The following is a 13,954-nucleotide window of genomic DNA, read 5'->3' as shown; positions in this document are numbered from 1 at the left end:
TTCCCTTCTCCTTTTCTTATTTCTTTCAATTTTTTCATCATTTTACCCAACTTATTTTGGTTTACTTATTGTAAAAACTTGTTTTTGGTTATTAATGCTTCTGCAAATAGTAGTGTCAGGAAATATTGTTTCTTGTAGAACCACTACATGTTGAGATAGTTGTGGAGTTAAACTTAAGAAAAACTTCAAAGGTTGTTAGAGGAAAAAAAACAAAAGCCTTAATTTCTCCAAGTTTGATCTCAAACTACTATACCCTACTAGGATAGGTACTAAACCATATCCCAAGGACTACATCGGTTCTAAATTTAAGTAATTCAATGGGAAGTCCAGTGATGCCCATGAGCATTCGATGAAATTTGTACAGACGCTAGGAATTGTTGGGTTGGATAATGATTTAAAGTTAAGAGAATTTTCAAAGTCTTTGACAAAGAAGGCATATACTTGGTATGTTCACCTCAAACCTAGTTTTGTGGAATCATGGAACTAGATGTGTGCAATATCTAGAGAAAAGTTCTTCTCTACTCAAGAAAAGGTTAGTCTTGTTGACTTAGGTAGAGAATGTCAGACCAAAATAGGATGTCTTGGATTACATTCAATGTTTTAAAGAGAAAAATTCTAAATGGGCATAAGGCTTATGATGAAAAACAATTGGTTAAAGTGTGCATCCAAGGTATGTTTGACAAATTCCAACTTTACTTGCAAAATTTTTTATTATCTTCTTTTTCTAGCTTAGTAAAGGCTGCAAGAAAAACCAAAAATACTATCATGGGAAACAAGAGACGAAGATATCACCTTAACTAGAAATAGGGTGATTTCTTTATTTCAGATAAAGAGAAATTATTTAAGAAACCCAATGTCACATTCCAAAAATCAGGTATGTAGAATTGGGTTTGTGAACTAAGAGGTCACACTCTAATTTTTTAAGGTTATTATTGTTCATTTGTTAGAAAAAAAAGAGTTATTGGTCTGATGGTTAAGTATTAGTGAAATTGTCCTTGAAACCCAAGTTTGAATCTCTTCCCTCGCATCATTTTTATTTTTCACAATTTTGTTTCAAACCTTAGTAAGTGTCATGCCCTGTTTTAAAAATAAACAGTGTAAGAGTTTAAACAAGAATGAGTTCTGGCCTAATGGTTAAGAAGTAGTGTTGTTATCCTTGTGACTTGAGTTTAAGTTCCTTCTTTTGCATTTTTGTTGAATTTCAACCCTCCCATGTGGTCAACCTTATTACCACCCCTTTGATGAAGGAGTTGACCTTAAATTTGCTCAATTTTTCCTCCTTATTCCCCTCTCATTTTTCCTATCTTTCCTTTTTCTTTTGTTATTACCTTGTTTCCATTCTAACTTCCCAAAAAACTCTAATTTTCCTTTTGACTTTCTTTTCTCTCATTTCATCTTTTCTTTCCTCCTCATTGTGGCATCCCCTCTTTTAGCTTTCCCTCCCTATTTTGTTTTCTCCTTTCTTTTGTTTTTGCCACCTTGCACCACTGTCATTGTTACCCCTTCTTTCTTTTTCTTTCTTCTTTAATCGCCGCTCCTCTTCTCCCCTCTCATCCATTTATTTTTTTCCTTCACTACCGTTGTCCCCTTTGGTATTATCAGCATTCCCTTTTTGTGCCACCATTTTGCCACTATCGTCGATCTCTTCTCTTCTTCTCTTTTCCTCTCTTCTTGTCCTTCATCTTAGTCTTGATCACTCTTTTTTCTCTGTTTATTTTCTTTTTAGCCAAAACTCACAATACTTTTCTTCATTACTATTGTGGCAGAATTGTTTGCTAAAGTTTCTATTGATTTACCATTCTCGATCTATTTTTCATTGTTGTGTAAGTACTATTTCAAACCTAGATCTCACTATGTTTTTTTTTTCAGTCTTATTATTGATCAATTTTTATGAACACTTTTTACATGATCAATGTTCAAGGTTTGAATCTGAAAAAGATTAGTCTAGATCCGATGGGTAGGAATACAACCAATTCTAGTCTATAGTTAGATAAGGGAGCAAGTGTTTCTCATCTGTGTTGCAATCGGATCTTTTAATTACTTTATCAGATCTAGTATTGATTAGTCCTAATATGATGATTTATGTGTTTAAGACACAGATTTGAACGAAATCTGTCCAGATCTAAATTTAGAGAATGCTACTATTTTCGATTGGAAGTTTGTGGAAAAAGATCTATAGTGAGATGGGGTTGCATATTAGATATAACATTTCCAGATGTACTACTCAAAGGTGTGTGTCTTAATTAGGTCTCCATGTGTGTTTGGTAATATTTGAATGATTAAACATATATTAATTATGACTGGGCAATGGCATAATTACCTTTGGAGTAATAACTGAATGGAATCTATGCCCTTATCTAAGGATGATTGAATGTAAGCGCCTCTAACTAAAATTTGTTGAAACAGTTGAAATGGTGTGTACTATTGTAGTATGTTTTGCTCCAAATAACATGTTTTGTGATATTAAAATGTGATATAATTACTGATATCCTGGTTACATGTTTATACATGGTTACTAACACTGTTCTACAACTCTTACTGATAGCATGTTTAAATCTAATAAATCTAAATGCATGCTGAAAACATGCCCACTATTTATGATAAATCTAATCGTATGTTAAAATCATGCCTATTGTACTAATTCTATTTTTGTAATTGTATGTCATATGACATTGCATTAGGATTGGGATGATATGTAAGGAGGAAGATCTGACAGTTTATATGCAATACTGATGGCTTGTCTGTGATACTGGCAATTTATTCACAATACTGATGGCTTGTCCATAATACTGACAATTTATCTGTAATACTCGTGACTTGTCCACATATTTTTGGCAACTTGACTGCAAAGACTGGTGGCTTGTCCACATATTTGTGGTAGTATATCTATAATTACTAGTGACTTGTCCACAAACTGGTTTGTTTTTAGATGAATAAGTCCTGGAAAAACTCTTACCATGGTGTATAGCGGTGATAGGTAGGAAATTGTTCCTGAAATTCCAAAACTGCACAGTTAAATATGAGCATGCACATTTTTGACATAATCTGTGCTATCTAAGATATTATGATTCTGAATTACAATTATACTGTATCTATTTTGATTATGTGTTAAGAGTCACACTGGGCTCTATAGCTCACTCCTTAGTTTATTGTTTTTTTTACAGATAACCCTCGAGGTTAGGGCTTGGACTCAACATTCGGAGGATTCATCTCGGATAGATTTTAAATAAAAAGAACTTCAAACTTATTTTTGTGATTTCGTTATTCGGGATTGTATTAATTTTGTTGGTCTATGGCATCAGGTTTTTATATTGGGATTATTTTGATTTCATGACATTAAAGTTTTAAAATTGCTTAAATTGGTATTTGGAATGATTATGCATGAAACTTGGTTTAATAAAAATATGTCAATATCACACTTTTCCGCTACAATACTAAAAACAAGTTTTTAATAAACATTTGAGTTAGTTTTCAAAATAATTAATAATTACATATGCAATACTAAAATCATCTGATCTTAAAAATTAACATATTTTTGAGAAAATAAGAGAAATATTCGATTTCACTAGTTTGAATAAATAAGAAAATGATTTAAAAAATTACATTTGAAATACAAAAGTTTAATTAGGCCATTTTAGTGACCAATGTAGCCTTCAGAATTCAGCCATAACGTCTAGGTTGGGTTAGGGAGGTTACACCCAAACTTAGTAGTGATGGAAGAGACTTTCCACCATCATTCCCATGCTTTGCAGAAAAAGTACTTGAATTTTTTAATGAGTGAATGAATGTAGTTTTCGTCTACCTAATGTTTAGTGTCAACCTACTAATGAAGAAAAATCTAGTCCTATGTTTTGTCATTTTCATAGGATCGTTGGACATCCTACACAGGAGCACGATTCTTTAAGAAAAATTTACCATAGTAAGATGAAGAACAATTAAGTGATGACAAAAATGTGTGTATTTCATTTTAGTGAATTATACTGTACTTATTGTTTTACATGTGTTTGAGGGCTATTTTATAATGATATGTAAGCATATCTTTTACAAGCTTGAATTGTTAGTTTGGTTTTTTTATTTTTCATATTTGGCCAACTCAACTAATTATTCGACATAAGTTTATTTAATAGAGAAGTCAGTCATTGTGGTCAAAGCACCAATTCTGTTACTATCCCAAATAAAAATTCTTTCATAGAGAAGTCACTTGTTGTGGTTATGCCTCACTTTTATTTCTCTCACAAAATACAAGTTATCTTAATGCATAAATTGATTGTTGTAGTCAAGATGCCACTTCCATCACTTTTTCAAGAGAGGTCGATTGTTGTGGTCAATGCACCACTTTCATTACACTCCTAAATGAAATTTATCTTAAAAGAGAAATTGATCATTATGGTCAAGGCTCCACTTTCATGTAGAAGTCAACCGTTATAGTCAATGCACCACTTCTATTACTTTCTCAAAATAAGAATTATCTTAATGGAGAAATTGGTCATTATGGTCAAAGTGGTTATTTTTACCTTACATACAACCTCGCAAGATTAGAAGATATTCCTACCTTACATTCTACCTCACTGGATATATCCTATTAATATTCTTCTTACCTTGCGAGAATGTTCCTCTTTGGATGTAATAATGCGTATGTCTAGAGACATACTTAATACTTTATATTCTTTTTATTTTTTATAATTATATATGAAGATAAACCTATCATGCTTGGTTTTCTTTGAAATAGGTATCATTGGGGGATTAACCCGTATAAACAATGAGATAGTAAAAGTGAAGAAGAACGAACACAAATTTTTACATAGAAAACCCTTAAAGAGGGAAAAACCACTAGAAAAGGAGGCTTTGAATTTTCACTAAATGAGTAATAAAATGAGAGTACAATATGGAGAAAATAACCTAATTTTATAACATGTACATTACCCAAAACCCCGAATACAAAGCTCAAAATCCCAAAGAGCAAATCGATAAACAAAAACTTAAATCTTATAAGGCACTCGCGAAAAGGGTACAAAATACTCTCCATAATTACGACAAAACTCTCACCAAATCTCATATGCGACTACATCTTTTCTCCATCAAAGAAAAAGCCTACAGTTACATCTTGATTGGCTTGTTAAAATAGGGATACAATAGCTCCTTTAAATAGGCTAAGATTAGAGTTCTAATCATACTAAAATATCTCTAGAATAATCAGAGTCTAACTAGGAGAAGAACTCGTACTTGAAGTCTAAAATGGAGTTGCCAAATAGAAAACGTTGTGACGTCACAATGTCCCATTCTCTTCATCACGACATTGTCCATTGTGTCGTTTTGACGAGCTGACTCTTCTCATCTCGACGTCGGGCCAAATTCATTTATATATCATCATAGCTCATCTCAGTCTGATTTTAAATTTAAAATTTATTTCAACATTCAACATTTTCACATATACTCGATTTGATCCTCAACAATATCATTCAATTCAAATCAATCTAACACCATTCATTTCTAACAAGATGTCTCACCTTACAATCTTACCATGAAAAATCAATTCATTATACGACAATGCAAAGTAATTCATCTAAAAATACAAATTGTAAATTGTGAGCTATTCATTGACGATTTTGTCTTTTCCTTTCTTTTCGAGGATTTCGGGTCGACGTTAGCTACGAATTAAGACAAAATTTTTTTATCAATACACAAATAATTTCACATTCAATTATTAATTTAAGCAACTTTTGCATTTGATCCAATTTAGTCCCTAAACCAGGACTGATAAACCGTAATTTATACATATTTTTATAAATATTTTTATTTGCGACACGGACGTGGGGCGAATGTCAGACGCGCCTAAATTTCAAAATCGTGAAACACACGGGCAAAAATTAGGGCACACATGTGTGCCCCACGATCGTGTGCCTCAGAGTCTATATAAACACCTCACTATTCATCATCCCCCTCTCCAAAAATCCCTAACCCTAGCCGCTGTAAGTCCACACGCACTACCTACCACGCCCATGCGCTGCCTACAACACTGTTTTTGACGACCCAAGCTTCTCCCTTTTGCGTATACAATGTCATCCTTATGTGGTAAGAAAATTGTTGTCCCTGCCTCGAAAAAACAGGAAAGGAGCAGCGTCATCCTCGAGTCCTACCGCAGAGGTTAGGCACCCTTTCCTCGAGTTCCCCTTGGGACCTCAGGAGGAGCTATTTCATATATTACGGCCCCGACCCCTAGGTGTGGGCCGCTGCATTGATTGGGCCGTACTTGAACAAATTTAGATGGTTGACGCGATGCGAGCCCTCCTGACGACTGAATCTTGGGGGCTCTTCTTTGAGATCATCGAGCTGACTTTCCTTGAGCTCACGATGGAACTATGCTCGACCTTTCATCTCCAAGTCATCATGACAAACTTCGACGATCCTGGAACGGTCCAGTTCCACCTTGGTGGTCTAGTGCGCCAGTTGAGCATACCTGAGTTCAAGATTGCACTAGGGCTGTACAAGGAGGAGTTCATGGACGGCAATGAACTCAACATCCTCCACCGTCACATCCACTACTCTCCCTCAAAGTGTTGGAAGGACCTTGTCCCTGCCTCGGCCTCCTATGATCCTAGTCGCTCTAAGGCATCGGCCCTCGCCCCATCCCTGCGATACCTACACGCCATCTTGGCTCACACTCTGACGGGACGACGAGAGAGCACTGGCGTCGTCAAAACTCATGACACCTATTTCCTATGGAGCATTGTGAACGGGCATGTCTTCGACCTTGCTTACTTCATCGCCCTTGCCATCCGCCATCAGACTTAGCGACATAGGAGAAGAGTTATCTCTGTCGGGCCCTATGTGACTTGATTAGCACGGCACTTCGGGCTCCTCAACACAGCGGCACAATCATCCTCCCTCACTCTCATCGGTCAGAGTCCCTACAGGGCATCTTGAGCATTCTAAACATGAGGATGATCAAGAAACGACGTGGCACCTACCCTCCTCAGTACTGCCTCGTCCAGTCCACCGAGAAGGAGAACCCAGAGGTCATTAATGATGATGTCCCTCTACGTCATGAGGACCCACCATCTCAGCCACTACCCATCCATCGTTCAGTTCATGCGACAGCTTCATACTCTGACATCTCTGAGCGCCTTACTCGATTTGAGCAGCAGTGTTTTCAGTGTTTTGATCACATTGATGCTACACTTCATCAGATTTGTCAGCACCTTCACATCTCATCACCACCACCACCTCGCGAACTATCCGGCGATGACGATGTTTAAAAACTTTTTATTTATTATTTTTATTTTCACTTTTATCTTGATTTATCTTATTTAATTACTTTTTTATTTCATTTTCCTTTATCATTATTATTATTTTAATTTTAGTTTTTATAATATTTATTGAATAATGTGACAGCCCAAAATTGACCCTAGTCGGGAAGTGGTTTCGGGACCGCTAAACCGAGTCATAAAAATAATTAACCGTCATAGTTAATGCTCATTATATGTACATGTGCATGTGTGAAAATTTCGTGTTTGAATTTTGTTTAATTGTAGGTGAATTTTAGTAAATAGGACTTATGTGAGAAAATTTTGAAATGTGATAGGTCAAAGCATAAGGATCTATTAGTGCATGAAATAAAAATGGGGGACTTGCATGTCAATTTCCCCCCTAATTAGTAGTGGCCGGCCATGACAAGCATGGTAGACCAAATGTGATGGGCAAGAACATGTCATAAACATGTTGAGTTAGTGTTTCATGGGAAGTATGATAAAATAAGGAGCATGGGCATAAAATAATGAAAGAGAATATGATGAAAACAAAAAAAAAAGTGTGTGGTTGTCCCCCCCCCATTTGGCCGAAACTAGAAAGAAAAAACAAAAAAAAGTGTCCATCTTTCTTCATTTCCCTTGGCCGAATGTTCTAAGGAAGAAAGAAAAACAAGTTGTGTTCTTTGGTTCTTCTTGGCCGAATTGAAAAGAAAAAGAAGAAATTGAAGTTAAGGCATTTGGTCACCTTTAAGTTGATTAAGAAGCTCTTGAATATTCGGTGCCTAGGGGAAAAGTTTCTAAGAAGTTTGGCCATGCATGTAACTAGATTGAGGTATGTTTGATATTATTCTTTGAGATTCATGTATATTTTAAGTTGTAAGTTTGAAATCTACCTAGCCATGGTTCAAATTTTGTTAATTGATGGAGATGATATTCGGCCATGAATGTTACATTCTTGGTTGGTATTTTGATGTCTTTGGTGATGAGGTATGAAGATGGTTGATTTTGAGTGTTTAATAAAAAGGATACATGAATTATTGTTAAAAAAATGGGTCGAGTGTTCATGAGATGAAATTAGGTGTTTAAATGATGTTATAGTTGACATTGTGCATATATACATGCATTCGGCCATCTAATTGAGTATGAAGGTGGTGTTAAATCTAATTGTGATGCCCATTCCGAAGTATATATGTATACATATATATATACATAAGTATGCCCATTCGTGATGTTACCTTTAATTATGTGTATAATCGACTAAATGGGTAATTAGTAAAGGATGGTTGCCGAATATACAGACATACTTATGCATGTGTAATTGAATTATGAATGTTTAGCAAGATGGTTAAACTAGTTGATTTATTGATTAAGCTCAAGGAGTTAAAGGAGGAGAATCAAGCAAAGGCAAAGAAAAGATCATCGAGTAGCCGAGTTGGAACCGTCTTACCCAACACAAAGTAAGTCATTAAGCATATAGTTTGTATTAATTTAAATGGTCATAACGTCTATGTAATGATGCTGAATGGAATGATAAATATATATATACATGTATGCATGTGGTGATGAAAGTGTTGAATGAAAAGAAAAGAGGTGAGATGTATTGAGTTGTTGATCTCGGCACTAAGTGTGCGGGTATAAACATTTATGATCATGAGATTGGCACTAAGTGTGCGGGTTTAAATTGTACAGCACTAAGTGTGCGAGTTTGATTATATAGCACTAAGTGTGCGAGTTGATTATATAGCACTGAGTGTGCGGACTTAATATATACTTTTGAATCACTATGGACACTAAGTGTGCGACAATATTGAGTTGATCACGGACAGCGGATCGGGTAAGTACCTTGAGTTCATGGCTAATAGGCGCTATGTTTATATTTGGAGTTGAGCTTGGTAAGTTTGAACCTATGTGACAATTATAATTGAAGTCACGTACATAAGATTTATCACGGAATAGGTGAAAGGTCGTTTAGTTGTATGATTGTAACGAAAATACAATGATGTATGAAAATGCCTCAAATATCCTATTGATTAGTATATGGAATGTGAATGCATGACTTGGTATGAGATTGAACCGATAGGTCTAAGGAACTATGGTATGGTTCGGTATGGATGGAGTAACTAGCCTCGTTCCATTTTGTTTCCTCTTGTGATAATATTATTAATGGATGGTGGTGCATTGCTTATGACTTACTGAGTTATATACTCACTCGGTGTTTCCTTGTCACCTATTTTAGGTTTCTTGGACTCGTCTCTTTTTGCGTGATCGGGCCGTCATCGAAGTCATCACACCGGCTAGCAACTTTTGGTATCTTCTTTTTAGTCGGTCTAGGAGAATATTTCGGCATGTATAGGCTAATATGTTTTGTTGAAATTTGGTATGTAAACTTTTAGCCATGTGAAAATGGCATAAATGTTCGGTTGGATTTGGTTCTATAATGTTAGGTCGTAAGTCTTGGAAATTCGATTTTTATGCCATATGTCATGGTTGATTATTTTTGGTGTCAAAATTCATGATATGGCAATAGTGTAGTAGGGAGATGTTTGACAATGATTAGCCCTTGGCATGGCTAGTCATGATCATAATTTGTTGTAAGTATGATGAATTACTAGTTAGATCAAGGAGAAATCACGAAATAGGCATAGTTGCTTTAGTAACAGATGCTGGCAGCAGCAGTGACGTGAGATTGAAAAATCACTAAAAATAGTAGGAGTGGAATTAATTAATGCATAAACTATTTAATCGAAGCTCGATGAGTCTATCTTCATATAAAAGAAACGAAACGACCATATGAGCTGTATGTTAGGAGATAATTGAACTCTTGTGAAACAGGGCCAGAGCGATTTCTGGATTCCCTGTTCCGACTTTGGAAATTCATTATAAATTAACCAGAGATAATTAGAAGTCATGCCATATGTGCATAGATTCCCCTTCGAGCCTAGTTTCTATAGAAACAAACGACATCAGTAATGAAGCCCTGTACAGGGAGATATCCAAGTCGTAATGTGCAAAGGTCAGTGTAGTCGATCCCTGTAACATGGGAGACTTTGAACAATAAACTGTACTAATTGGCCCAACCAAAAATTTTAGAAAAAAATATGTGGATGGGAATATGAGTCTAGTTTCAGAGAAAATTTACGAAACTGGATTTCGAGTTTCAGAACTCAAGATATGATTTTTAAAGCGACTAGTACGCAGATTGGCAGCTTGTCTGGGAAATTTTTTTTAGTGGTTTGAAGTCTGTTAAAACCTCATGTTCGACTCTGGCGACGGCCTTGGGTTCAGGGTGTTACATTTGATTGGTATAAGAGCTATGGTTTAGTTGGTTCTAGGACCACAATAGCACGTATGAGTCTAGCTGTACATGCCTTAATGTTAATGTTTAAATGTGTGATGACTTCTGACGGTTAAAATTTTTGTTTTGATTAGTAAATGGATCCCGGTGTAGAGAGAACCTTGGCGGATGACGTTGAAAGTGTAGCGGCTGCTCCTGCACAAGGGACGCTGCCTGTTGAACCTCAGTCATCTGCGAATAATCAAGGTGAGGGGGCTAAACAAGCCTTCTTTACCATGATGAATGAGTGGGTCACGCAATATGCCCGAACCAATCCGGCTGTCCAACAATTCCCGAATTTGAATGATCCACCCCAAGAGCCCGTAATGCCATCAGTTACTGATCCTGTGAGGCTGAGTAAGCCACCTGTAGACTTGATTAGGAAGCGCGGGGCTGAGGAGTTCAGGGCCATAGTTACTGATGATGCTGAACGGGCCGAGTTCTGGCTTGATAACACCATTCGGGTGTTTGATGAACTGTCATGCACGCCCGATGAATGTCTAAAGTGTGCTATATCCTTGTTGCAAGACTCAGCCTACTATTGGTGGAGGACCCTGATTTCCATAGTCCCAAACGAACGAGTTACTTGGGACTTCTTTCAAACGGAATTTCGAAAGAAATATATTAGTCAACGGTTCATTGACCAAAAGCGTAAGGAATTCTTGGAACTCAAGTAAGGCCGTATGACAGTATCTGAATACGAACATGAATTCGTAAGACTCAGTAGGTATGCCCGGGAGTGTGTAGCTAATGAGGTTGCTATGTGCAAATGATTCGAAGAAGGGTTGAATGAAGATTTAAAGCTACTAGTGGGTATTTTGGAGATAAAAGAATTCGTGACACTAGTTGAACGAGCCTGCAAGGCAGAAGAACTTGGAAAGGAGAAGAAGAAGGCTGAATTTGAAGCTAGAGACTATCGTAAAAGATCGACGGGTAAAGCTCCGTTCTCAGCTGTAAAGAAGTTCAGGGAGGACACTAATAAGTCGAGGACGACTGCGGGAATTTCCATCAGAGCACGACCACCGACGGACTCCCGAGCTACTTCGGTAGCTAGTGTGGGCAATAATCGTCAAGAGAAACCTGAATGTCCCCAATGCGGAAGACGACACCTAGGTGAATGTTGGGGTAAGTCTACTAACAGGGCCTGTTACGGATGCGGTTCGAAGGACCACTTCATTAGAGATTGCACGGAGCTTGATGAGAAGAATAAGATTCAAGGTGCAAGACTTAGTGGAGTGAAAACTAGAGGTAGACCACCGAGAATTTTAGGAGGTAGGGGTGGTAGTCAGAGAGGGGCCTCTGATACAGCTGTTCGAGCCGAGAACCGTACTCCTGCTAGAGCATATGCCATTCGCGCACGAGAGGAGGCATCCTCCCCTGACGTCATCACTGGTACCTTCATTCTCTTTGATACTAATGTGATTGCATTGATAGAACCCTGGCTCTACTCATTCATATGTATGTGAAACCTTAGCATCCAGTAAGACTCTACCTGTTGAGTCTACTGAGTTCGTAATTCGAGTGTCAAACCCTTTGGGTCAATACGTACTTGTTGATAAAGTGTGTAAGAGATGCCCTCTAATAATCCGAGAATCTTGTTTTTCAGCCGATTTGATGCTTTTGCCGTTTGACGAATTTGATGTTATTCTTGGTATGGATTGGTTGACCGTACATGATGCAGTGGTGAACTGCAAAAGAAAAACCATCGATTTGAGGTGCGCAAATAACGAGATAATTCGAGTTGAGTCTACGGACTTAAGGGGGTTGCCAGCTACAATATCCTCAATGTTGGCCCAGAAATATGTAAGAAAAGGGTGCGAAGCATACCTTGCGTATGTACTTGATGACAAGGAATTAGAAAAAAAACCCGAATCTGTACCGGTCGTTTGTGAATACCCGGATGTTTTTCCTGAAGAATTACCGGGTTTACCACCTATTCGGGAGGTAGAGTTTGGTATTGAGCTTGTACCTGGAACTACGCCAATTTCGATAGCTCTGTATCGTATGGCACCAACCGAGTTAAAGAAATTGAAAGCTCAATTGCAAGAGTTGACGGATAGAGGTTTCGCTCGACCAAGTTTCTCACCTTGGGGTGCACCAGTATTGTTCGTGAAAAAGAAGGATGGAACCATGAGGTTGTGCATTGACTATCGTCAGTTGAATAAAGTGACAATAAAGAACAAATATCCGTTACCGCGTATCGATGATTTGTTCGACCAACTGAAGGGAGCCTCAATGTTCTCAAAAATAGATTTGAGATCGGGCTATTATCAGTTGCGAATTCGAGATTCGGACATACCCAAAACTGCCTTCAGAACGAGATATGGTCACTACGAGTTCTTAGTGATGCCGTTTGGGCTCACTAATGCCCCTGCGGTATTTATGGATTTGATGAATCGGATCTTCAGACAGTATTTGGACCGGTTCGTAGTTGTGTTCATTGATGACATCTTGGTCTATTCAAGAGATGAGACCGAACATGCTGAGCACCTGAGATTAGTGTTGCAAATTTTGCGGGATAAGCAGTTATATGCTAAGTTCAGTAAGTGTGAGTTCTGGTTAAGAGAGGTTAGCTTCTTGGGTCATGTGGTATCCGCATCGGGTATTCGAGTTGACCCGAGCAAAATTTCAGCCATACTTAACTGGAAGCCTCCAAGAAATATTACCGAAGTTCGGAGCTTCCTGGGGCTCGCCGGTTATTACCGACGATTTGTAAAAGGTTTCTCGATGATAGCCACACCAATGACGAAGCTACTTCAAAAGGATGCTAAGTTCGAATGGACGGAGAAATGTCAGAAAAGTTTCGATCAACTGAAAACTTATTTGACTGAAGCTCCAATTTTAGTGCAACCCGAATCAGGCAAAGAGTTTGTCATTTATAGTGACGCATCCCTACTTGGGTTGGGTTGCGTATTGATGCAAGAAGGTCGAGTGGTGGCCTATGAGTCGAGACAATTAAAGCCACATGAGAAAAATTATCCGACCCATGATCTCGAACTAGCTGCCATCGTATTCGCTTTAAAAATATGGCGACATTACTTATTTGGTGAAAAGTGCCATGTATTTTCGGATCACAAAAGTCTCAAATATTTGATGACTCAAAGAGACTTAAATCTGCGACAAAGACGTTGGCTTGAGTTGTTGAAAGATTACGAGCTTGTCATTGATTACCACCCGGGAAAGGCTAATGTGGTTGCGGATGCCTTAAGCCGGAAATCACTGTTTGCTTTACGAGCGATGAATGTGCACTTGTCTGTTCTACCCGACAATGTGTTAGTAGCTGAATTAAAGGCCAAACCATTATTGATTCGTCAAATTCGTGAAGCTCAGAAAGTCGACGATGAATTGGTTGCAAAACGGGCTGAATGTGTTC

This window comes from Gossypium hirsutum, chromosome A06 (assembly GCF_007990345.1).
Source record: "Gossypium hirsutum isolate 1008001.06 chromosome A06, Gossypium_hirsutum_v2.1, whole genome shotgun sequence".
In the NCBI taxonomy this organism is placed as follows: Eukaryota; Viridiplantae; Streptophyta; class Magnoliopsida; order Malvales; family Malvaceae; genus Gossypium; species Gossypium hirsutum.
The sequence above is the reverse complement of the archived record's forward strand: the minus strand, read 5'-3'. Positions refer to the sequence as shown.